This window comes from Medicago sativa, chromosome 4, assembly GCF_051527215.1.
Source record: "Medicago sativa cultivar Bolivia chromosome 4, Bolivia_mono, whole genome shotgun sequence".
NCBI classification, from domain to species: Eukaryota; Viridiplantae; Streptophyta; class Magnoliopsida; order Fabales; family Fabaceae; genus Medicago; species Medicago sativa.
The window spans coordinates 13,730,525-13,757,267 of NC_140752.1; the positions used below are offsets into that span (position 1 = coordinate 13,730,525).

A 26,743-nucleotide genomic window follows, 5' to 3' on the forward strand; every position below is an offset into this window, starting at 1 on the left:
GCTAAAGCATGTTTGTTACATCTCTGTCTTAGGTTTGATTCTCATCCACCACACTTTTGATGATTTTCTCCTTAAAAAAGAGTTAAAAACGGTGGCGCTGGGAGTTGAACTGTGGACGTGACTATAGATAAAGGACTATGTGATATATATTATCTTTTTGGTCTACTATATTAATAAAAAAAAATATTGGGCTGTAATCTGGTGTGGCAGCTGCCACACCATATGCCTAACACTAGATCCGCCCCTGATTGTTTATCAAAAACAAATATCAAAATTATAGAAATTTGCAATATAGTTTTTGACGTTCAATTTTTGCAATATAATAAATTAATGATTGAAAAAGAGTTGTTTTGGTTAGATGTCGTCATCTATTCATTCAATATGTTCCCTTGATCGATTATATGCTTTCTAAAATTCAGTTATGTTTCCACATGTCCCTCATCATATGTTTTCATGTATGTGAAACGGCGCAAAATCTATTGTATTATTTAACTTCCAATGCAGCCAGAATCGTTAATTGATTCGAGGAAATATAATCAAACAGTGTCTGTGATTGTACACATAACATTATGTAGTAATTATAAACTACAAATGATTTAATTCAGATCACTTGGATAAAATGTCGATGTCTCGCACTTTCTTAATTAAGAGTTTGTTTTAGATTGAAATCCTAGCTAACTAAACATACTCCCCACACGAAGAGATAATTAATTACGCATGAGTGGAGTAACTAGTACAAAGATGAAAATGATGAAGGAGAAACATCCAAATGCTTATCACACTTGTGAAAGAGATATAAAGTAAAAGTAACCTTTATAGTAAGTTGTTTAATGGCCTGTGAGAAAGTGTCGTTGAAATCAAACCCTTGTGGTTAAAACCCTTCAGTAACAAGTCCAACATTGTAATTGTTGATGTAGCCAGCATGATTTTCTCAATGTGAACCACCCATTTGCAAACATTACCAGTCTTGCTTCGAGAACGAAGAACGAGATTCCATGTTTCATTTTTCTACGAAGTATTAAACTCTTCACACGTACATTGAGCTAGATAGGGTTTTTAAAGGAAAGATTCACATTTTTGGAATCACCGTGGTTGAGTAATAGAGTTGGTTGAAGGCAAGGTAGGAAAATACATGATTTGGAAGAGTTTTGATTAGAACTCAAGTAGGGATAATACAAATTACAAAACCCCGATATTTTTTATTAATTCTTATTGGGCGTAGCAAATCTTCCAATTCCAATAGATAAATTCCTTGGTCGAACTTAGATGATGATTATAGCGTTTATTGTAATATTAAGGTGTTCCGTTTGACTATAGTCAGTTTTGGTATGGTGTCGGGAGTGTCTTTGTCCTTCTTTTGAATTCTCCTTGTGGGCTATGTGTAGTGTTAAAGACTATATCTTGAGTTATACTTATTCAATATGTATGATTCTTATACCCTTAGAAATTTATTTTAATTATATACTAGTTTCTTTTTTTCTTTTTTATTTTTGAATGATGTATGTTAGTTGTTATGTTATTTTTTTTTTTTTCTCTTTGTTAGAACTTGAACTTTGGACCTTCAACTACATGACACGTAACTCAAACCAGTTGAGCTGCCCAACACTTTTCACAAATGTTTGTCCTTCCTTCATAGACTTTGTTTTATGTTTAATGTCATTTGATGACACCCTATCATACGATGTGTGTAGCTATATTTTGAATTTAGTTAATAAGCATTTTAGAGACAATTTAGAGGAGGTTTAGATGAGTTTATCATGTTCATGTTCCTTTAGTTTGCCAAAGAGTGTGATCATACTAAGAACATTGAGATTTTGCGATTCCTTGATAGCGGTAACTTTGGGCTGCCATTCCTTTGTCATACATCTCAAAAATTTTATAGTGCAGTCTTGGTTTGAAATGTTCATACCAAGGTTTTGCAAATTGTTGACAATATGAATGAATCTCATTTGCATGGAGGAAATGGATTCACCATCCTCCATGCGAAAAAGCTCATATTGTTGCACAAGAGTATTAATTTTTATATTACCTACTTAAACTAAGTTTACATGATCCACTTAAACTGAGTTTAAGATTAAATTATGGTAGAATAGAGTCTTCTTCATCGTCAAAGCAAGTCCTTTTTTTTTCCTTTTGGTTTTGTTTCACTTATTTTCAATTACAGTAGAATCAAGTCTTCTCCATTGAAGGGAGAAATCTTGCTTGTAGAAGTATGATTTTCAAAGAGGAGAGAAGGAAGAGACGTTTTCTGGGTTTTCGAAGAAGAAAGAAGGAAGAGACGTTAGTTTTCTGAGTGAATTTGAAAATTAAATTTTATTTAAAGATAATTTTGTCAGTTTAGGGTGTAACCACAAATATATGGGGTGTAATTAAAAAAATAAACACATGAAGAAGAAAGCGGTTGCGATGGTGATGATATAGGTGGTTCCAAAGGCAACGAAGGAGGACGGTGATGTAGAGGGGGAAGAGGGGTGGTGGTGCAAAGGGAAGAGGGAGGATGTGTTTGAGAGAAAGAGAGCGTTTTTTTTTTTTTAGTTAATTAAATAAATGTTTGTTTCTTAATTTAAAATCTCAACCCTTAGATGTTTGTTTGCCACATGTCTTGCATCCAAATCTTAAATGGATTAAATGGAGCATACCCGAACTCAATAATTGAATGAGTTAACTTACAAACAAGAACAAAGACACTATAAAAAAAATATATTATTTGGTATAAATGGAGTTTTTCAGAAATAAAAAAATATATATATGCAGAATGAAGTTTGTCCATGAGTTTTCAATACCTTACCCTCTATTGCTTCCAAAACAAGAGGGGACCAACCAATAATGATTTCCATGATATAGTTGTGGATGCAATCCCTTCTCATTCTCAGTGGTCTTACATTTTATTACTTCATACAAATTATGTATTTTAAAATTTTGTTTTCTGATGTCTCTTCATAATCCGAATTTCAAATTTTTGAAGAGTTTAAAAGAATGTAAACTGTAATTGTAAAAGTTATATGTAGTTATAGTAATCTTTAATAGACAATATTGAGTGATGGGTTAGCCAGTTTCTAAAATACGCAAACTCTTCTTTTCCTTATGGACTATTCCAAGTCTGACACCTAAGAATATTCAATATTTGATACTAATCTATAGCTCATAGTGGAATACCCCACAAGTTCCTATCAGATTTATGTAAGGCTTAGATGATTTTGCAGAAATTTAGAGATCATTTTCAACGAAATTTCCCTTAAAACTATTGTCCCGTTCCACACTGGAAAACACAGGGCAGATTGCATGTGTTTGCATCTTTATAACACAACCATTTCTGTTGTGGTTGTCACTAAGAGTAAACAACAATGAGAATCACCTTACTTTCATTGTTTTCCTTCCTTCTCTGCTACTACTGCATTTATATAACTTTCCAAATCCCCGTTGCCTCAGCCAAATGTCTTAAAGATCAACAATCATTGCTACTCCAGTTAAAGTCGAGTCTCATGTTCAAGCCAGAAAGTTCTAACAAGCTGAAGTTATGGAATTCAAGCACTGATTGCTGTGAATGGACTGGTGTAGCTTGTGACAGCAAGGGATTTGTTATTGGCCTTGATCTGAGTGAAGAATCAATCTCTGGTGGATTTGATAATAGAAGTAGTCTTTTTAGTCTTCAACATCTTCAAAAATTGAACTTGGCTGCTAACAATTTCAATTCTGTTATTCCATCAGGATTCAACAAGTTGGTGATGTTGAGTTATCTGAATTTGTCATATGCTAGCTTTGTTGGACAAATTCCTATACAGATTTCTCAGCTTACAAGGTTGGTTACTCTTGACATCTCTTCTCAAAGCTATTTAATAGGACAAGGGCTGAAACTTGAGAAACCAAATCTACAGAAATTTGTCCAAAATCTGACCAGTCTTAGGAAGCTGTATCTCGATGGTGTAAGTATAAAAGCTCAGCGACAGGAATGGAGCAATGCTTTGTTGCCACTGCGTAACCTCCAAGTATTGAGTATGTCTTATTGTGATCTATCAGGACCCCTTGATTCTTCCCTAACAAGACTAAAGAACCTATCAGTCATTATTCTTGATGCGAACAAATTTTCATCCCCAGTGCCACAAAAATTTTCCAATTTCAAAAAATTAACCACCCTCAGTCTTGCATCTTGTGGATTGACTGGTAAATTTCCAAAAACCATCTTTCAAATTGGAACGTTGTCATTTATTGATTTATCCTTCAACTACAATCTCCATGGTTTGTTTCCGGAATTTCCGCTGGGTGGATCTCTCCAAACCTTAAGGATAAGGAACACAAGCTTCTCTGGAGCATTTCCATACTCTATTGGTAACATGAGGCATTTATCTGAATTGGATCTTTCGAATTGTGAACTTAATGGAACACTTCCCATTTCACTGTCAAACCTCACAAAACTGAGATACATGGATTTGTCATCTAATAGTTTCACAGGTCAAATGCCACCATTTGACATGGCCAAAAACCTTACCCGTCTAAAGCTTTCTCATAATCGTTTAAGTGGTGAAATTTCATCATCTAACCACTTTGAAGGACTGCACAATCTTGTCAGTGTTGACTTGCGTGATAATTCCATCAATGGGAGCATTCCTTCATCTCTTTTTGCACTCACTTTACTGCTAAACATTCAGCTTTCACTCAACCAGTTTAGTAAATTTGATAAATTGATAAATGTGTCTACCTCTGTACTTAAAACCCTTGATTTAAGCAACAATGATCTATCAGGGACATTTCCAATGTCTATCTTTAAGCGCCGTTCACTTTCTGTCCTCGATCTTTCCTTTAACAGGTTGAATGGGTCGCTGCAGCTAGACCTTTCATACAACAACATATCAGTAAATGTGAATGTTTCAAATGCTAATTTTACTTCCTCTCCCAATAATAGCACACTAATTTTGGCATCCTGCAACCTGAAAACTTTCCCTAGTTTCTTGAGAAACCAATCCTGGTTAAGCATTCTAGACCTCTCACATAATCAAATTCAAGGGATAGTTCCCAACTGGATTTGTAGGATTCAAAATCTTCAAAGCCTTAATATTTCTCACAATATGCTCACTGATTTTGAAGGGCCTTTGCAAAACCTCACATCCAATTTGCTATCCCTTGATCTTCATAACAATCAACTGCAGGGGCCAATACCTGTTTTTCCTAAATTTGCTTCCTATTTGGATTACTCAATGAACAAATTTGATTCTCTTATCCCACAAGATATCGGTAACTACCTGTCTTTCACAACTTTTCTCTCTCTTTCAAATAATACTTTACATGGCACTATCCCTCTTTCCCTCTGCAATGCTTCAAATCTTCAAGTGCTTGATATTTCCATTAGTAGCATTTCTGGAACAATTCCCCCATGTCTAATGTCAATGACTCAAACCCTTGTGGTATTAAATCTGAAGATGAACAATCTCACTGGCACTATCCCAGATGCGTTTCCACCTTATTGTGTTCTAAGAACTCTTGATCTCCAAAAGAATAACTTAGATGGACATATTCCAAAATCTCTTGTGAATTGCTCAGCACTAGAAGTATTACATGATAATAGTATAAATAAGGATATCTTGGGATCCAAGCAAGTTAGTTAGGGTTCTTGTATTATACGCTATTGCATCACCATTGTATGTTATGGTGCAACTGCTTTTTAGTATAAATACCCTTGTATTCTTTGCTCTATTCAATAATAAGATTCAGTTTTCTAGTTTCATAATATGGTATCAGATTTTCCCTCAAGGGAAAGTTTGTTACGATCCTCGTAACCGTTTTCGTTGTGCCTTGTAGATGAAGTTTTGTTGAATCTTCATCTTCTTCCTCTGATTTTCCGCCATTTTCGTTGCTTCAATTGCAACGATTCTTGTTAATTCTTGTTGATTTGTGAAGAAGCTTCTTGTTCTTCTTCTTCGTTGAGTTGATTTTACTCTGTTTTCTTGATCCGTTGTTTCGCCATTGAAGCATCTTCGTCTTCTTCATTTTTCGTTCAATTTTTGTTTACTCTGTTTCACTATGGTTCGCAATAACAATCAGCATCAACAATCGGATTCTGAATCCGCCTTCTTTGTTCATCCCAGCGAAGGACCAAATTCCGTTGTTGTTTTACCAAAGTTCAATGGTTCTAACTATCTTTCATGGAGTCGTTCTATGCAACGCGCTTTAGGAGCTAAGAACAAGCTCTCCTTCATCAATGGAACCTTACCTGAACCTGATCAAGATGATCTGAACCGTAATGCATGGGAACGTTGCAATCACCTAGTTCATTCATGGCTTATAAACTCGGTTTCAGACTCAATTGCACAGACAATTGTCTTTCATGACACTGCCTTTGAGGTTTGGGAAGATTTGAAAGAGCGTTTCTCCAAAGTTGATAGAATTCGCATTGCTCAATTGAGAACTTCGCTTCATACATTGAAGCAAGGTAACAAGTCTGTATTGGATTATTTCACAGAGATGAAGGCTTTGTGGGAAGAGTTGCACTCACATAGGCCTCTTCCTGCATGTCATTGTCCTTTTGCTTGCAAGTGTGATGCTGTGAAGTTACCTAAGACCTATAGGGTTGAAGACCAGATTATTCAATTTCTCACTGGTCTCAATGAACAATTTTCAGTGGTTAAGACTCAAGTTCTTTTACTTGATCCTCTTCCTACACTGAACAAAGTGTTTTCCTTGGTTGTTCAAGAAGAGAGCAATAATACTTCTGTACCTGCTATGGTGACTCTTGATGATAGCAGTGTTTCTATCAATGCTTTTGATGCCAGAAAGTCTCAGGGGCGTGGTAAAGGTGGTTACAATAAGCCTCCCAGACATTGTACTTTCTGCAACAAAACCAATCATACTGTTGATTATTGTTATCAAAAGCATGGGTTTCCCAATGTGAATAAGCAAAATTCACAGGTCAATGCCTCTTCTAGTGATGTATCTGAAGTCAATACTTCTACTGGTGTATCTGGTTTGTCTCAAGAGAAGGTGGATCAACTTGTAGCTTTATTACAACAGGCAAACTTGCTTCCTTCAGCATCAACTTCCACTTCTAGCACTGTCAATAATATCAGTGCCTCCCCTCAAGTTTCCTCCAGCTTTGTTGTTCCCTCTTCAAACACTTCTGCAGGTATAATCAATACCACTTCTCCTCTTTTATCAGATTCCTATTGGTTAATTGACTCTGGTGCTAATGAGCACATATGTTGTAATTTGCACTTGTTTAGCTCATATCATGCTATTCCTCCTGCACATGTTACTTTACCTAATGGATCTGTTGTCACTGTCACTCACTCTGGCAATATTCAATTCAGTCCTCAATTTTATCTTACCAATGTTTTATATTCTTCTTCTTTTAGACTCAATCTCATGTCTGTAGCCAAAGTGTGTGAATCATTGTCTTGTTTCTTTAAATTCTCACCTGACCAATGCATCATACAGGACTCCAAATCCCTGAAGATGATTGGTTTGGCTAGTCAGCAGGATGGATTATACAAGTTTCATGCTCCATCTGTTATAATACTAATAAAGTGCAAGCTATTTTAGCTTCATCTGTTTCTTGTAACTCTAGTACTATCATTCCTAATAAAGCCATTTGGCACTTTAGGCTTGGACATCTTTCTCATCAGAGATTGACTATGATGTCTTCTTTGTATTCAGATATTGTTTCAGATAATAAAAACTCTGTGTGTGATATTTGTCAATTTGCTAAACAAAGACATTTACCTTTTTCATTAAGTACCTCTAATGCTTCATTTAACTTTGAACTGTTACATTTAGACATTTGGGGTCCCTTATCTGTTTCATCTATACATGGTCATAAATATTTCCTCACTATTGTTGATGATCATAGTAGATTTTTGTGGATAATCTTGCTCAAAAATAAATCTGAAGTGTCTCAACATGTTAAATCATTCATTACTATGATCCAAAATCAATTTAATGTCACTCCCAAATGTATTAGGTCTGACAATGGACCTGAATTCTCCATTCCTTCATTTTATGAATCTCATGGTATTTTACATCAAAGATCATGTGTGGAGACCCCCCAACAGAATGGTAGGGTAGAAAGAAAACACCAACATATTTTGAATGTAGGAAGAACCCTTTTGTATCAATCAAAACTTCCTGCTTCTTATTGGCCATATGCTTTATTGCATGCTGTGTTTCTTATTAATAGAGTGCCCACTCCTTTACTTCAAGGTCAGTCTCCATATTACATGCTTTATCAAAAACTACCTGACATCAATACTTTTAAAGTTTTTGGTTGTCTTTGTCATGCATCTTCCCTTCAATCTCATAGAACCAAACTCCAAGCTAGAGCCAGGAAAACTGTTTTCTTGGGCTATAAGTCAGGATATAAAGGATTTCTTCTTTTGGATATTCATACTAGAGAAGTCTTTGTTTCAAGACATGTTGTTTTTCATGAACATTATTTACCTTATCCATCAAATAAAGACTCTATCACTACTCAATGGGAATATTTTTCCTCTCCTTCATCTCCCATTTCCACTTCTGATCATGTGGAAACCATTTCACCAACTCCCATTGTTGATGATGATGATTATCATTCATCATCTCCTCCTCTTTCACCTTCTGCTTCTTCACCTGATCCATCCCCTAACATTCCTTCCTCATCTGTTCCTTCTCCAGATACACCTTCTTCACCCAGACACTCAACTAGAACTAGAAATGCACCTGCTTATCTGCAAGACTATGTCTGTAACCATTTGCATATTTCTCCATATCCCATTTCCAATTATTTGTCTCATGCAAATTTATCTAACTCTCATTCTCATTTTGTCATGTCTTTACATTCACACACTGAACCTAAAACCTATGCTGAGGCAAGCAAGCATGAATGTTGGAATAAAGCCATGCAAGTTGAATTGTCAGCTCTTGAGCACACTGGTACCTGGCAGATTGTTGATTTACCAGATCATATCAAACCTATTGGTTGCAGATGGATTTATAAAATTAAGTATCATGCTGATGGTTCAGTTGAAAGGTACAAGGCTAGATTGGTTGCCAAGGGCTACACTCAAATTGAAGGCCTTGACTATTTTGATACTTATTCTCCAGTTGCCAAAATGACCACTATCAGGCTTGTGATTGCTTTGGCCTCCATACACAATTGGCATCTTCATCAATTAGATGTCAACAATGTCTTTCTTCATGGAGAGCTACAAGAGGATGTTTATATGATGCTTCCTCCTGGTGTCACATCTTCCAAACCAAATCAAGTTTGCAAATTATTCAAATCTTTATATGGATTAAAGCAAGCTAGTAGAAAGTGGTATGAGAAATTAACTTCAATCCTGCTTCAACAACATTACACTCAAGCATCTGCAGATCATTCACTTTTTACCAAAAAGACTGATTCTTCCTTCACAATTTTACTTGTCTATGTGGATGATATCATATTGGCAGGTAACTCTCTTACTGAGTTTCAACATATCAAATCCATTCTGCATGCTTCTTTCAAGATTAAAGATTTGGGACAATTAAAGTATTTTCTTGGTCTTGAAGTTGCTCACTCCAAGCAAGGTATTTCACTATGTCAAAGGAAATATTGCTTAGATTTACTGTCTGATTCACATGCAATCAGCTCCAAACCTGTCTCCACTCCTTCTGATGCATCTTTAAAGCTTCATAATGATTCTTCTCCACCATATGAAGACATACCTTCTTATAGAAGATTGGTTGGGAGACTGCTCTATCTTAATTCCACCAGGCCAGACATTACCTTCATAACACAGCAGTTAAGTCAATTTCTATCTAAACCTACTCAATCCCATCATCATGCAGCTCTGAGAGTTCTCAAATATCTTAAGGGATGCCCAGGCAAAGGTTTATTCTTTCCCAGGAACTCTTCTCTTCATCTTCAAGGTTTTTCAGATGCTGACTGGGCTGGTTGTTTGGATAGCAGACGTTCCATTTCTGGGCAATGTTTCTTCATAGGTTCATCTTTGATATCATGGAGAACTAAGAAACAAACCACTGTCTCTAGATCTTCTTCTGAAGCTGAGTATCGTGCTCTAGCATCAGCAACATGTGAGCTTCAATGGATTCTCTATCTTCTCAAGGATCTTCAGATTCAATGCTCCAAGCTTCCTGTTTTGTTTTGTGACAATCAGAGTGCCCTCCATATAGCTGCTAACCCAGTTTTTCACGAGCGCACCAAACACTTGGAGATTGACTGTCACCTTGTCAGAGAGAAACTTCAATCTGGAATCATGAAGCTTTTACCAGTTTCATCTCAAAATCAACTTGCTGATTTCTTCACCAAGTCCTTATTGCCTCAGCCTTTTACTCTCCTCTTATCCAAGTTAGGGTTGTTAGATTTATACCAACCTCTAACTTGTGGGGGGCTATTACATGATAATAGTATAAATAAGGATATCTTGGGATCCAAGCAAGTTAGTTAGGGTTCTTGTATTATACGCTATTGCATCACCATTGTATGTTATGGTGCAACTGCTTTTTAGTATAAATACCCTTGTACTCTTTGCTCTATTCAATAATAAGATTCAGTTTTCTAGTTTCATAATAAGAAGTGCTAGACCTTGCAAATAACAACATCATTGGCACATTTCCATGCCTGTTGAAGAGCATATCCACAATCCGTGTCATAGTCTTGCGCAAAAACAAATTCTATGGTCACATCGGATGTCCAAAAACCAACGGCACATGGCACAAGCTTCAGATAGTTGATCTGGACTTTAACAACTTCAATGGTATACTAACTGGAAAATCCTTACTAGAGTGGAAGGCAATGATGTCTGACCATGCTGATTCAAAGGTAAACCACATCCAATATCAGGTTCTTCAATATGATCAAATATACTATCAAGAGTCAGTGACAGTTACAAGCAAAGGTCAACAGATGGAGTACGTTAAAATACTAACAGTCTTCACATCCATAGACTTCTCATCCAATCATTTTGAAGGACCAATCCCAGAGGTTCTGATGGACTTCAAAGCACTTTATGTTCTCAACTTTTCAAACAATCGTTTCTCAGGTGAAATCCCATCTTCTATAGGGAACTTGAAACAGTTAGAGTCCTTGGACTTCTCAAACAACTCTTTCGTTGGTAAAATTCCTGTGCAGCTCAAAAGCTTGTCCTTCCTTTCTTATTTGAACCTCTCCTTTAATCATTAGGTGAGAATAATCCCAACAGGTACTCAACTTCAGTCATTTCCAGCTTCTTCATTTGAAGGAAATGATGGACTATATGGACCTCCATTGACTGAAAAACCAGATGGCAAAAGGAAGGATGAGCTGCATCCTCAACTTTCATGTGGAAGGCTATCTTGTTCAGTTGACTGGAATTTTTTAAGTGTAGAGTCGGGAGCTGTTTTTGGTCTCGGAATTGTGTTTTGTCCTCTCATGTTTTGGAAGCAATGGAGGATAAGGTATTTGAAACTTGTATATAAAATTCTTTGTTGGATGTTTTCAAGGATTCATCTTGAATATGTAACAAACAGAGGACAAACATACATAGTTTTAAGGTGGCATTAGTGACTAATGAGTGTGTTAATTAGTAAAATTTAGTGTTTTCTGTTTCCAACCATGTTGTTTGTTATGTATACTTCTTTCGTGATGATATGTTCTGAAACTTTGAAGAGTATCTAGTAATAAAATTGCTTCATATGGAGTTGTAGTGATATGTTTTCCTTCAAAATTATAACCATAGAAATCATATTCAGACCTGTTCAAATTTTTTATTTTTGTGTTTCCAAAATATCAAGCTAGATAAACCATGTTAAATATTTTTGGCATTTTTTTTTTCTTAATCAGCCATTCTAAATGAAAATAGAGAATACTGAAAGAGTGAGTGACAACCACTCAAGACAGGTGGGATTCTTCCCTATGTTTTCTTAGCAAAGAGAAAAAACTAATAACATACTAACACTAAAATTTGTCATTAAAAAAACACTTCAAGAACTTTTTTTTATTTTTTATGATTTTGATATGTTTAATAATTGTTTATGTTCTTTTGATCTCTCCAAAAACCTCAACTTGGGATTCTTTAGACACAGCAAAAACAAAACTGTAGTATACATAAACTGACAAACTCAAATGTCAAATGATTACAGATAACAATATATTTTGTCTGGTTGGCATACACAGAATTGCAAGGAGAGTAAAACCATGTCCAATGATATTAAAGTATTCATATTAGTCTCTTACACACTATATTTCAACATGATTTAAATGAGTCATGTCGAAATTTCTCTCACAATATCTGTATTCATATCTCTGTTGTCACTAGAAAACAAAATTTTAGACTACTTTGATTCCAATTAACAAACACTCTCACATTTAAGCTAGAATGTTCTAGGAAACTGAAGTTGGGGATTTTAAGCATTGCTTGACGTGAATGGATTGGTGTAATTTCTTAAGTAAGGCACTTATTATTTTACAATTCAAGTAGTCTTTTATGTAGGATTCAGCAAGTTGAAGCTAAATTATTTGAATTTGTCAGATGCTAGTTTTGTGGGACAGATTCAAATAAGATTTCTCAACTAACAATTGCGTCAATATCTATCTTCATATCTGACTCAAACAGTTGACAACACATTAAAGGCAGAGAATGGAATCAATGTGTATGCCAAATGGTGTCAATTTCTAGCTGCCAATCGAAAAATCAAACTAAAAAATTGTTTTACCGTTAAGGATAGAAATGAAGTTATTGGGTTGAAATATAAAGATGTAAAAGATCTATATCTAGTTTTTGGAGTTGTATCATCTTCGTTGCCTTTTTTTTAGGGTTATAAAGCTTTCTTTTTGGTTTCCAGTTTGATTATGATATGTATAGTTATAAATCTACTTATATACTTTTGTTTCGAATGAAATACTATCACCAAAATTCCCAATGACACTGTTTTATTTAAACTTTATACAATGTTTCTTCAAAGTTATAATACATAACATCACACACATGAACGAGTAAACACAAAGTACAACTAAAAGGGAAATAGAAAATATGATTTAAATCATAATTATACAATCCCTAGCATTATTGTAACTATCACCACCTTAAAATTCTGTATGTTTGTCCTCTATCAGTTACATATTCAAAATGAATTTTGTCTACGAGTTTCCAATAACTTACCCTCCATTTCATCCAAAACAAGAGGGGACCGATGATGATTCCGAGCCCAAAAATAAATCCAAACTCCACACTTAAAAAATTCCATTCAATTGAACATGCTAACCTTTCACATGTTAGTTGTGGGTGCATATTATCCGGCCCTTTACCATTTGGTGTTTCAGTCAACGGAGGTCCATGTAGTCCATCATTTCCTTCAAAAGAAGAAGCTGGAAATGACTGAAGTTGGGTACCTGTTGGTATCTTCCCAACCAAATGATTAAAGGAAAGGTTCAAATAAGCAAGGAATGACATGCTTGCAAGTTGCAGAGGAATTTCACCGACCAAGGAGTTGTTTGAGAGGTCCAAGGACTCTAACTGTTTCAGGTACCCAATAGTTGATGGGATTTCACCAGAGAAAGCATTGTTTGAAAAGTGGAGAACATAGATTGCTTTGAATTTCATCAGGTATTGGTCCTTCAAAGTGATTGGATGAGAAATCAATGGCCGCGAAGATTGTTAGAATTTTAACCAACTTCATCTCTTGACCTTTGGTAGAAACAGATACGCTATCCTGATAATATAACAAGGATGACGTCTGCCCTATGTGAATAAAGTCTGATACAACATGCTCTTCATCGTGCATCATTTTTTCCCATGTTGTGAAGAATGTTTCTGGTAGTTTTCAGTTGAAATCATTGAAAGCAATGTCCACAATTTGAATCATTTTCCAAGGCTTATTTTCTAGTGAGTGTGTACATTCTATGGAACCATGCAATTTGTTGTTCCGCAATACCAAGACACTAAGTGTTTGTATGTTTTTCAAAAAGCATGGAAAACCACCAACAATTTGATTTGATCCAATGTCCAATACCTTTAATGATGAGCAGTGAGAGAGAGACTTGGGAATTGGCCCATGTAAGAGATTTCCATGGAAGTTCAATGAGCTTGCAACACAAGAAGTTGGAAACATATCTGGTATAGATCCATTTAGATTGTTATTCCTCAAATTTAATGCCTCAAGGGTACGAGTCATTGTCATTAAACATGGAGAAATTGTTCCAGAAATGTTGTTGAAGGAAGTATCAAGCACTTGAAGATTTGAAACTTTGCAGAGGGAATGAGGGATGCTTCCTTGTAAACTATTATTTGAAAGAGATAGAAACAATATGGAAGACAAGTAATTACCAATATCATGAGGGATAACAGAGAATTTGTTGGTTGAGCAATCCAAATATCGAATAGATTTCGAAAAAACAGGTACTGATCCTTGTAGTTGGTTGTTATGAAGGGCAATAGTATAAAGGTTGGAAGTAATATTTTGAAAAGAACCTTCCAATTCTGTGAGAAATATTAAGTAGTCCAAGACTTTGTAGTTTCCAAATCCAATTGGGCACTACTCCTTGAATTTGGTTATCTGAAAGGTCTAGATATTCCAATGTTGATTGATTTCTCAAGAATCTAGGGAAAGTTTGAAAGTTGCAGGATGCCAAAAATAGACCTCTAATATTGGGAAAGGCAGTCTGATCAGCATTTGCATCATTCTTATTGATTGAGATGTTGTATGAAAGGTCTAAATCAGTTAAATTTCTAAGCTTCAAAAGCTCATCTAGTTGTAGTGACCCATTCAACCTATTAGAGTCAAGATAAAGGAAAGAAAGTGAACGGAGCTGGAAGATAGATGTTGGAAAAGGCCTTGATAGATTATTGCTACTTAAATCAAGGTATTCTAATACAGAGGAAGACACATTTATGAATTCGTCAAATTTATTAAAATGGTTGGATGCAAGAGAAATTCTCTTCAAAGATGGGAGTGTAAAAAGGTATGAAGGAATTGAACCATTTAAATCATTATGAGAAAGGCGTAGGCAGGTAAGGTGTGTGAGGTTTGACATTGAATTGGGAAGTGTTCCATATAGCTGACAGTAAGAAAGATCCAATAGCAATAAGTTTGTCATGTTACCAATAGCGTGTGGAAGTGGTCCAGAGAAGCTTGTGTTACTCACTATAATGCTAAGAAGATATTCACCAAGTGAGTAGTCTGGAAAATTAACACGGAGATTGGGGTTGTCAGATAAGTCAATAAGTGACAGTGTTCTAATTTGGAAGATCTTTTGTGGAAATGTAACGGTCAATCCACAATTTTTAAGATTGAGGGTTGTTAGGTTTTTAAAATTGGCAAATGTTTGTGGCACTGGGGATGAAAACTTGTTCTCACCAAGAATAATGACCGATAGGTTCTCAAGTTTTGAAAGGGAAGAATCAATGTGTCCTGATAGACTACAGTTATACATGCTTAACTCTTGCAATTCACGCAGCGACAACAAAGCATTACTCCATTCATGTCCCTGAGATGTTATACTTATACCATCTAGATACAGTTGCCTAATATTGGTGAGATTTTGGACAAGATTTTGTAGATTTGAGATTTGAAGTTTCGGCGGCGGTGTTGATGAGTAGAACTGGTTGAAGAGGCGATAGAAATCGAAATGGTAGAAAGGGAAAGAGATATCAAGAGTAACCAACCTTGTAAGCTGGGAAATCTCAATTGGAATCTCCCCCTGAAATCCAGCATATGACAAATTCAGATAAGTCAACTTCTCCAATTTGTTGAATCCTGATGGAATCAGAGAATTGAAACTGTTATTACCCAAGTTCAGTTTTTGGAGATGTTGGAGACTGAAAAGACTACTTGAATCGTTAAATCCACCATTGATATCTTCGTCACTAAGGTCAAGGCCAATAACAAATCCCTCGTTGTCACAAGTAACACCACTCCAATTGCAGCAAGCAGTGGTTTTATTCCACAATATTAGTTTGGTGGAATTTTCAGGATGAAATGTGAGATTTTGTTTTAATTGGAGCAACAATGATTGTTGATCCTCAAGACATATGTCCGAGGCATGTGTGATATATATGCAGTAGTAGCAACAGAGAATGATTGAAAATAATGTAATTTTCATTGCTCTCTCTTTCTAATTACTCTCAGACACAATTTTTTAGTTTGATATAAATATGATAATATAAATGGTGGTATGAGCAATGCTAACACACTCAATAGCATAAAGAAGAAGTTTCTTTGAAGAATAGCAGTGTGGGTCACTCACACGATGACTTCCAAGTCTTTCATTCATTTTTGACAGTTAGTGTCACCTTTTCCATTCAATTTTAGGGAACCTTATCAATATACCTCATCAATTTGCCTAGTATATAATTTTATATTTACAAATGCTAAATACATCAAATAGTGTAATTTCAATCAATTAGTTTTTCAACTATAAACTATCAAATTAGTCACACACAAAAAAAAAAAAACTATCAACTATAATTGTCAAAATTAATTATCAACTTTTTATAATGCAAAATAAATTTTCAACTATCAAGTTAGTTAATTTTTACCAAATGAGTGCAAAAGGAATTAGAATCATGTGTTTCAATGCATCACCAGCTTATCTTTAACCTATCGCTACTACATGTTAAAACAAATTTTGATATTTACATCACATGACTTTTACAAGAAGCTTGTAAATTTATATCCCTTACCAATAAAACACAAATTGGGAACCCAAGACATCTAACAACAATGTATATACATATGCAATTTGCTGATTTGATATGTAATTTTTTTTTTGATAGACTCGGCTCATTTAATTACCATAATTCATAGTACTTTTTTTTTAAGGAATTATTCATAGTACTTATAAAATCGTTATTTTAAAATAAAATTAATAAACTTTGTCACTTTTAGTAAAATTATTTGTTTCTTTTCTATAATAATTTTAACTATTTACTATCTCATTTCAGTTTTTTCTCTTTTTGTAGTAAACAATTTTAACTATAACAGAGCAAGTAGTTTAATTTTTATTTGCCATAAAAATATATTAGAAAAACAGTTATATGAGTATGTTTGTTTAAATTATCTAGGCATGAAAGCACTTTTTTAAGCAAGAATTAATGTTTAATGTTTCAAGTTATATTCAAGTTATGTTTGTGTATGCTTTTCTTAAAAATTATTTTGTTAAAAAAATGACTTTATTTTTCTTTTTATTTTGTACAAAATAAATGACTTATATGCTTTAAGTAAAAACCTATTTGATTAAAAGAATTAATTTCCGTCTGAAGAGATAGAAATATTAATCATATTTTTTGGAAAGAGGCTCTTGACTTATTGAGAAACACTTATTTCGTAAGGAACGTATAAAGCGGGCATGACTAAATGATAACTCGCTTTATAGCGTTATCAATTGGTCAAAATTTAATCTTTCTCTTGAAAAAGCCAACAAAATTGCATTCAACAAAACTATCTATGCCACAAAGTATGTCACAAATAGGAAGAAGCAAATGTCATCATCAAAATCATATCTAACAACAAAAAAAAAATATTATGTTTAAGGCTTTAATATGTCTTTCGCCCCTGCAATTAGAGCTCATTTAAAAATTGGTCTCTGTAATCACTAATCATGACAAACTACTCTCCCAAAATTTAACCACTTAAAATTTTGTCCCTCATCCAAGTTAATCACGGCCACATCACTGATTAGCTGAGGTGGCACTACTGATTGATTCACACACGTGAAATGACCAAAATACCCTTAATTGTTTGGCTCAATTCATTCTTCAATGTCTTCCCTTTGCAACCTCAAAACCTTAACTCTCCGATCCAATACATTCTCTGGTTCAATCCCTCCATCCATAACCACACTCGAATCTCTTGATCTTTCACACAATTCACTATCATGGTCTCTCCCAGACTCTTTGAATTCTCTTAAAAACCTTCACATCGATTTGAGCTTCAATAAACTCACCGGTTCGTTTTCTGGCGTACATGAAGAAGATTGTTGATTCTGGGTTTGCGACATGGTGTGGTGGCGACGGCAACAACGCTGCCGTTCTCAATCGTTTTCGTTTCCGGGTTCGTTGGATTTTCCGACCACAACGTGTTTCCGGGTTTGTTTGTTCGTTTGATTTGGTGGTTAAGAGCATCACGACGACGACGAAGCTGTTGTATTTGTTGACGGCGGCGAAGCTGTTGTATTTATTGTTGGTGGATGTGAAACGAGCTCCGTTGGAAGAGGAAAAGAATCGTAGCCATGGAAGGATTTGTTATTGAAGATGAAGGTTTGGGAATCCGAAAAGATTGGTGTTTTATGAGTTAATTGGTTTGTTTCTTTAATTTATTTTATGGGTTTGTCGTGATTTCGGTGATGAAGATGGATTTGAATGAATCATTTTTGTTGAGCAATTTTTTCTTATGCAGCTGGCTGGAAATTTATGAGTTTTATTCAATATTTGTATTGCTTTTTCTGGTACACGTATTCATAAGATGGATGAAGATGAATGTTGTTTGAAATTTCAATTAAAAAATGATTATTTATATTTAATTAAAACAAACAAAAACTGAAGAAGAAGAAGTGAAACGAAGAAGGATTGAATTGAATGCATGATATGCTTAACCTTGCCCATCAGCTGTGCTATAGATTTTTTTTATTATTAAAAATTGGGTTAATTAAGTAAATGATCCCTATAAATATAGAATTTTGTTTTTAGTGTCTACAAAATAAAATCACACTTTTTAGTCCATGTGACATTTTCCTTTAGTATTTTGAGGACCGAAAATGTTGATTTAAAATTTTTACAGAGACTAAAATTATTGATGAAAATTTTTACAGGGACTAAAAATGTTGACGAAATTTTTTACAAGGACTAAAAAGTGCGATTTTATTTTGTAAGGACTAAAAATGAAATTCTAAATATTTATAGGGACTATTTACTTAATTAACCCTTAAAAATTTAATCATTTCTTTCTTTTCAAAGGACCTAAACACAAGTGAACCAGATTAAGTGCATAAAAAAGTGATCTTGAAGAACATTGAGATCAACCGAAGAAAAACTCAACCAAGCACGAAATACCAAGAGAGCTAAAACCGACACAATTAAGAAACAAGTGGGAATGTCGTTTTTGCCACACCACACCCACTCACGCAAAAGATCCTTATGAGTAATTACACCATGTCTAACCTTTGGTAGGTAACCTCTTATGCAGAAGACCCATGCAAAAATGAAACCTTCAACAGAACATCTTTTTGTCAAATTAAATCGGAAGCAACAGGAGGCTGATGCTGATGTGAACAAAAAATAGGTACAGCACGGATTGAATAGGCACTAACTGCCACCACCAATCATTGTTAGTATCAACCTTCTAATTAACGTTAAAAATAAGATCCACACATTCTTCGATCAACTCCTCCTTCTACGCTAACAACCGTCTCCTTTACTTCCAAAATAGTTAGATTGTACGCTTTATTAATCAAAATAATCTATAACATTAAAATGCTCTTTTATAAAAGTGTTTCTGTATTTTTGCATTAACATTTATCATTTTACGTCAGTGGCAGCTTGACTAACAAAGTCCTTAGGATTATTTTAAAATTAGTAACTATATTTTTTAGTGTTTACGTTGTTATTTATATTGCTCCAATCATCAAGACTTTGAGTCCAATTATTGTATATTGCAGATTAAATTTTCTTGTCATGTTATGTTTACAAATTAAATTTCTTCTTTAGTCTTGATAAAAAATAAATAATATTTCTTATTTAGTAAAGTAAATCGTGAAAGTCATTTTGAGCATAGCTCAGTTGGTAGGACAATGCATAAAATATGCAAGATCTGGGGTTCAAACCCGGCCACCGCAAGGTTCAAACCCCGGCCACCGCAAAAAAAAAAAAGTAAATCGCGAAACCAAAATCATTTATGGTAATATCATTTATGGTAATTCATTTATGTTTTCTTAGTCCATCAAATTCTTTCTTTCTTCATTTTTGTTTTCTTCTGAAGGGAATCTTGCGTTAGGAATAAAAAAAAGGCAAATGTTAACTTATGCCCTCAAAGACACATGTTAAGGAATTCATTATAGAAATATATGCATCAAAAGTTGTGTAGTCAACTTCTAAAAAGTTAAAATATCATCTTTTCCAATACAAAGTTGTTTTTTTGGGTTCCTTAACATGTGCCCTTAGGGCACAAGTTAACATGACCCTAAAAAAAATGATGATTGGCTAATTATCATTTTTTTTAATGATTAACAAATAATCTTGTGCTTTTCGATCGGGTGAAAGCAACAAAACTGGGTTTCTGAGAGACTGAGGGAGGTTATGGAGAGAAGATGAAAGGCTAAGATATGATTTAATTAGAAAAATTATATAAAACAAATGGTACAGATCAATCCGGTTACTAGGTAAAATTAAATAAAAAAAAGTAGATGAGATGGCAAATTATGATTGGTTGTGTTAAATGAGTGTGTTAATAGGTGTGACCCTAACATTTCTCAAAGAAAATAACATGTTTTATCTCTTTTGGTTAATTTTTTCTCTTTTTAAAATTACCTTCAACTTTCAATACAACCAACACATATAAAAACATATATATAAGAACATGTATGGAGTTGTAAGATAGGAGATCACTTTTATCTCAACAAAATGATAAATCAAAGAGCAGAGTCATAAGATGATTGAAACATACAACCTGCAATACACCAGAAACTTTGTAAAACCCCATAAAAATAATCAAAAGAAGAATAAAATCAATATAAAATTTATTAAAAAACTTCACCTTGAGTTGAGATGCAGTCAACCTATTTTACTGCACCAAAAAATTCAAAACAGAAAATTATTCATCAATCCATATCAAAACTGACAGTAATAAAAAAAAGGAGGGGGTGACACATAATCGGAGTAGAAAAAATGGAATTCAAAATGAAATTCAGTGGATTAAATAGATTTAGGGGATTACCAGATCAAATTTTCCATCATTTTTTGTCCAAAGAAAAAGTTGGAAAGGAAAAGCATCATGAGTTTGAGATTTGAAAGAACCATTTTGTTGTGTGTGTGTGTGAGAGAGAGAGAGAGATTAGTTGTTTTTGAAATTTGGATTTTGAATGATATGGGTGAGATGAATTGCATCTCAAGGGTCCATTTAACTTGCACCACTTGGAGTTTTGGTCCAACTTGGACCACTTCAATGACTTAGTACTGGAGGTTAAAACCAGTCATTTTTATTAATTTTTTGAGGGAAAATGTGTAGGAGAATAGCACACTATCCCATCTCTTTCTCTTCCTCTCTCTGTCACTCTTTCCTCCCACTTCTCTGCTATCAAACCTTCATTGGTACCTACCATCTTCCTTTCTTTTACATTAATTCCCCTTCTTTTTCTTTCACTCACATAAACCCTCCCATAAATTATCCTTGTAATCTCTTCGCCACTATCACAACCTACATCTTACCATAATAATTTACTTTTTCACATTCCTTATATCAAATTATTATAAATTAATCTAAGAAATAATAGAGAGAATAATAACAATAATTGTCAAAATTTGTTTAAATTGATATGAACCGGATCTCTAATCAATGGGTTGGTAAAAAACAATAATGTTGTGTATCACTTTTTTTAACAAGGATCTCATCTATTCTACAAAGAAAAAAACTCTCATGTATTCTACCAAAATAAATTAATAGTACATTCAACATTTTTCCCCAGGTTCCAGCAAGAGAGAGAGAGAGAGATGACGTGTTTGAAAAATATTGTAAGAGAGGTTTTCAAAGAGAGATTATTCCTTTCCCATTGTTCCCCATAGATATATGAAAGATGGAAATTTTAAATTTTTTTAATTAATAAATCATTTATTGATCAGATGAATCATGGATATATTTTTAGAGAGGGATCTAGTGGTGGTCTGGTTAAAAATAAAACTGAAACTAAGTTGCAATCCAACGTGAGAGAGAAGATGGAGGAGAGAGGGGGTGAGCCAAGGAGCTATTTCACAAACTGACAAAAACAATCCAGTGCAATCAGGCTTACATAGGCCTTCACATAGCCACAACTTGGACATCAAGTTCCAAAATTCAAATCCCAACCGTCCCTTTAAAATTTTACTATATCAATGGTCTGTATTCAACTGGTCTAAGTTGGACCCAAACTCTAGGTGGTCCAAATTAAAACAAACCTGTCTATATGGTTGCAGTGTTTGGATGAAAAAAGCCATGGAAGGCGTTGAGTTGTGGTATTCCACTGTGTTTGTTGACTTGAAACATTAAATGCCCTGCATTTTTACTCTGTCTTCTTGAGTTTTTTTTTCGTATAAGACAAAAAAAAAGTAATTCATTGTGGTTGGGTTGGGCTTTGTCGAAAATGGGCCTATTTTCATTGTTTTAGCTTGTGAATCCGAATTAGAAAATTGTTTTTCTGAAATAGAATACTTCCTTTTGACACAAGTAAATGACCAAATTACCCCCAGCAGCAGTTAACAACCGCTGGGAAAAACGCCGGTAGTTAACTACCGTTGAGTGTCAGCGGTTGTTAACAACCGCCGAAGTTGAAGGTAGCGGTTGTTAACTGCCGCTACGTGCTTGCCCATTTTCTTCTTCGCTGCTCTAATCGAGCTGTGAAATCGGTGTGGTGAGGTATTGGAAGTGTTCAGCGAATATAGATAAAGAAACTAAAAAAGAGCACCGTGCTATACTGGTCTACGTGGATCAGGGGCCCAGCTAACGCGTTAAACACTCCGCCTGGGGAGTACGGTCGCAAGACCGAAACTCAAAGGAATTGACGGGGGCCTGCGAGCCCTAGCTAAGTGAGCGCAACAGTTTAGACTCCACCATAATATGTAATTTGGGGATGCTGCGGGAGTGCACGGTGCCCGGGTAGACGAACCGGCGGGACGTTGCCATTGGCCCTTTCTGTACAGGATTGCCTTTTAGGACAGGAAATCGTACAGGCCCAGAAGCTCATAGTTGCAAATTTTCCTGAAGGTTTGCTAACCAATTTTCATTTTCATATTCATTTTCATCTAAGATTTTCATCAAATAACCACTTGAAAATTCTTCTAAAATTTTCATATAATAACCAATTGATACCTAAACATATTCATCCAATATTTAACAGGAACATGGTAAAATTAAAACACAAGAAATAATATAAAACGAACGTACGTATATGTCATAGAAATAGGAAAATGTATGGAACATGTCATAATAATACATCATGGTCATCATAGTCAAAAAATAGATAAAAAAATCCTAATACTAATCAGCCCTGCCTACCCTGCCTCTGCTGCCCCCTGCATCGCCTGGAAATCTGATAAGTAAGTGCAGGCTCAGTAGCACTAGCTATCCACATGACCTCCTGGACAATCTCCTCTTTGGTCATCTCGGCTTGCCTGGCCACAATATCTCGGGCTATGTGCGCCACATCAGGTTTTCTACCTATGGACGATCGTCAGTGTGTCAGGCATCTCCCTGGCATGCTCCTCCTCAATCAGCTGCTCCACGTTCGCCGGCCTGGGAGGGGATCCCTCATCAGGTGGGAGAATGCGAGGGTGAGAGACTCTGGCATACCAAGCCATGTAGCCAGGAACATGCTGCCATGGTGTCTCACACCCATCTACCCAACCAGGTACTAACCATGCCGCAGCATCCATCAACACAGCAGTCAGCATCTATGTAGGCACCAGAGGGACAGCTGAAGGATGTCTGGGAACGTCCTGGACAAAGGAGAACTGCCTCTTCACCCGCTCAGGCAAATGACGGTACACCCTCTCCTGGACATGAGCCATCCCGAGTAAGTGCACAAGATATTAAATGGGTGCACGTCTCTGCGATCACCATAGGTAGAAAACCTGACGTCATCCACCTCCAAGCGATCCAGGCGTGAGCAGTAATGGTGCACACTCTTATGGCCTTTGCTAGTGAGCCATCTCCCAGCACATGGTGTCCGCGGGTCCCAATCCGGGTTATGCTTCCTTGGGTAAGGACCTGGCAAATGCTCCAAAATCCATCCATGCAACAAAATAAATAATACACAAAAGTAATTATTCGAGTTAAAACTTCAATAAATCTAAAACATTATAAAATAGTCTAACATGATAATAAAATTTATAAAATAAATTCATAAAGAAATTAAGATAAATATTACCATAAAAAGAGTCGCAGAGCCAGCCATCGTTCTATTATTCAAGATAACAGAATCATCCAGATAATCATAGAGGTAGGCTAAGGTCATCCCTCCCCGTGACCACTTCCCAATCGCCCCCAAGTCCGCCATGCAATCCAGATAAATCAAGTCGATGTGTCTGTTCGTTTTGTTAGTGAACAGCGCACAACCGACAAGAAATAGAAGGAAACTCCTCACACAACACGCCCTCCTCCTGGCTCTCTGTTTTATCTTGGTTTTCGGGTGTCAAACATTGATTAAGTTTGAACATTTTTAACCTTTGATATCTCATTTTTTCTTGGGAAGGGAAAAATAAGAAAAACCCTTGAGAATCGAGGTCCGGGAGTTGTTTTCGCTATGGGAAGGTGTTAGGCACCCATAACGACTATAGTATCCTATAGGAACCGTCTTTACTTTCTACGCGCGCGCTTTATTTTTAAATGCTATTTGGAAAATGATATTTACACCTAAGAGTTTACTAAGTGAAGAATGGGAGGAAGAAGAAGATGTTTGAATTTTGTTTTATTGGAATTGAAGGAATATTGGTTCCTTGCCTACGTACCCTTTTAAGGGATCAAATCCACCGTAGTTCTCTTCCAAAAAGTGTTCTTTTGTTTTTGTTGATTGATTTTAAGTTTGAAAATGGAATTTCGAAGAATGAGAGGGAGAGGCCTCAAGGGCATAAGATTGTGAAAAATGTGCGGTGGAATTAGTTATTTTGCAAAGAAAAAGTCTAAGTATGATTAAAATTCATTAAGATTTTTGTTTAAGAAAAATAAGGGAAAATCAATGGGATTTTGATCCCAAAGTTTATTTAGAAAAATATTTGAGTGAAGTTGTTCATATTTTTTTGAAAAGAGAATTTTTCTAAGTATCGTGATTCCTAAGCATACATCTAAGCATTCAATCACCTAAACATACATCTAAAGTATCCATGTGACGTGTGTGCATGTGTCGGTGCTCGTGTCGGTGTACATCATTAGAGTCCATTGTCCTTTACATATGCCCTAGTTTACATGCTATGGTCTTGCAAGAAATTAAAAAACATAAAGAAAATTAAAAAATTCCTAGGTCTTTACATCCTAATTCTTTGCAAGAAATGTAAGTTGCTAGAAAATTAAATCTAGAGGGATGGGATGAGAATGCTATGAATGAACTATGGATGAGAGGGTTAGTAACATAATATGGCATAATAGAATAGAAATTTTAAACAAAGTAGCAAAAACTTAACACAAGAGGTGACAAGACTCTTAGCAAAATATACCTAAAATTTGTCACAATATCAAGACAAGCATATGACCTATAATTCCCATGTCATGACAATTTTCGAAGGTTTCATCACAATCAATGATATAAGAATTACAAGAACACATTCAAGTCAAGAATCATAACATATTTTAGACATACTTGGCACTTTATTTTCACAAACAAACATTTACATGACTTGTAAAACAAGTAATCACAAATCAGCACACCAAATAGTAAAGTGACCACAAATTCAGAGGCATATACATCATGGAATCACTTATCAAGGGGCACTATCATGTATCAAAGTATTAGGATCAAGAACATAGTAAAAGTTCACAAAATTTTGACAAACAAGAGTAATCAATTAGCAAGAAATACCATACACATTTTCCCTCAGGTTTTAATACATAACAACATCACAAAAATGTCAAGAAAAACATCAAGATCATGTAGAAAATATTTAGGAATTTTTTTTATCAAAGTTTTGAGGCAATCAGTGGTGTAAAAATCAAATCACAGTATTCAAATAGCAAAAATACAAGCACAAACGAAGTCCACACCAAACAAAAGCCCAGGCCCAAGGGGGAAATGGACCTGGATCATCCAAACGCATCAGGAGCGTTGGATTGATCCAGTCCAACGAAACCCTAAATCTAATGGTGAAGGCTCAGGGTTCATGGGTGAACCAGACTGGTTCAAGTGAACCGGTCTGGTTCAAGCCCCTTTATAAACATAAGAGGCCGGTCCAGCCTCATTTGCCTTTTTCGTTTCTCTCTCTAAGCTCGTTCTAGTGAGAGAAGCTCTCACTTCTCTCTTCACTGGTGTTCATCTCTCCACCGTCGGTTTCTGGAATGAAACGGCTGGAGACGATGAAGATTCATCGGAATCTTCATTGTCGCCGCCGTAAATTCCAGATTCCGGCAACACTTCAAACATCTTTGATTTTCATGGATCTAAACCCTAACTTGTTCTATTTCTTACACTGATTATGAATCTGAACTTATTTTTTCGAAACGAGGCTTAGATACGAGCAGATCTACATTTGAATCTTTCGGTTTCTATGTTTTCAAATCTTTTCGAAACTTTTTGAAATGAAACCCTAACCTAAACTATTTTCTTCACTGATTACGAACATGAGTTTGGATTTACAAAATAAACGGTGAATCTTCGTAGATTTACATCTTTAGGGTTTCGTTTCAAACTTTTTCGAATCTTTTCAAAGTTCTTTGAAAGAACAAGTCTGAGAACTTGTTAATCTGCTTCGATTCACCGTTTATTTGTGTTTACGAATCTTCGATGAGCTTTTTGCAATGAAAACGAAGGAGTTTTGATGATTACCTGAACTTTGACTTGGAGATTCGAATAAAAAGATCCTTGAAAGCTTCTGGTAAGTTTGGACCGAAAATAAATCGGTGTTCTTCTCTCTTT

At 35.3% G+C, this 26,743-nt stretch overlaps 2 pseudogenes across 1 annotated transcript; one reads left to right on the forward strand and one right to left on the reverse strand.

The window, feature by feature from the left end:
- The first annotated feature begins 3,101 nt into the window (after positions 1–3,101).
- On the forward strand, positions 3,102–11,550 carry LOC146926503 (receptor-like protein 7; annotated as a pseudogene). Its single transcript, XR_015034138.1, has 2 exons — positions 3,102–5,559; positions 10,542–11,550. The product of XR_015034138.1 is annotated as a receptor-like protein 7 (transcript).
- Positions 11,551–12,864: 1,314 nt separating this feature from the next.
- On the reverse strand, positions 12,865–16,046 carry LOC146926504 (receptor-like protein 7; annotated as a pseudogene).
- Positions 16,047–26,743: the final 10,697 nt, after the last annotated feature.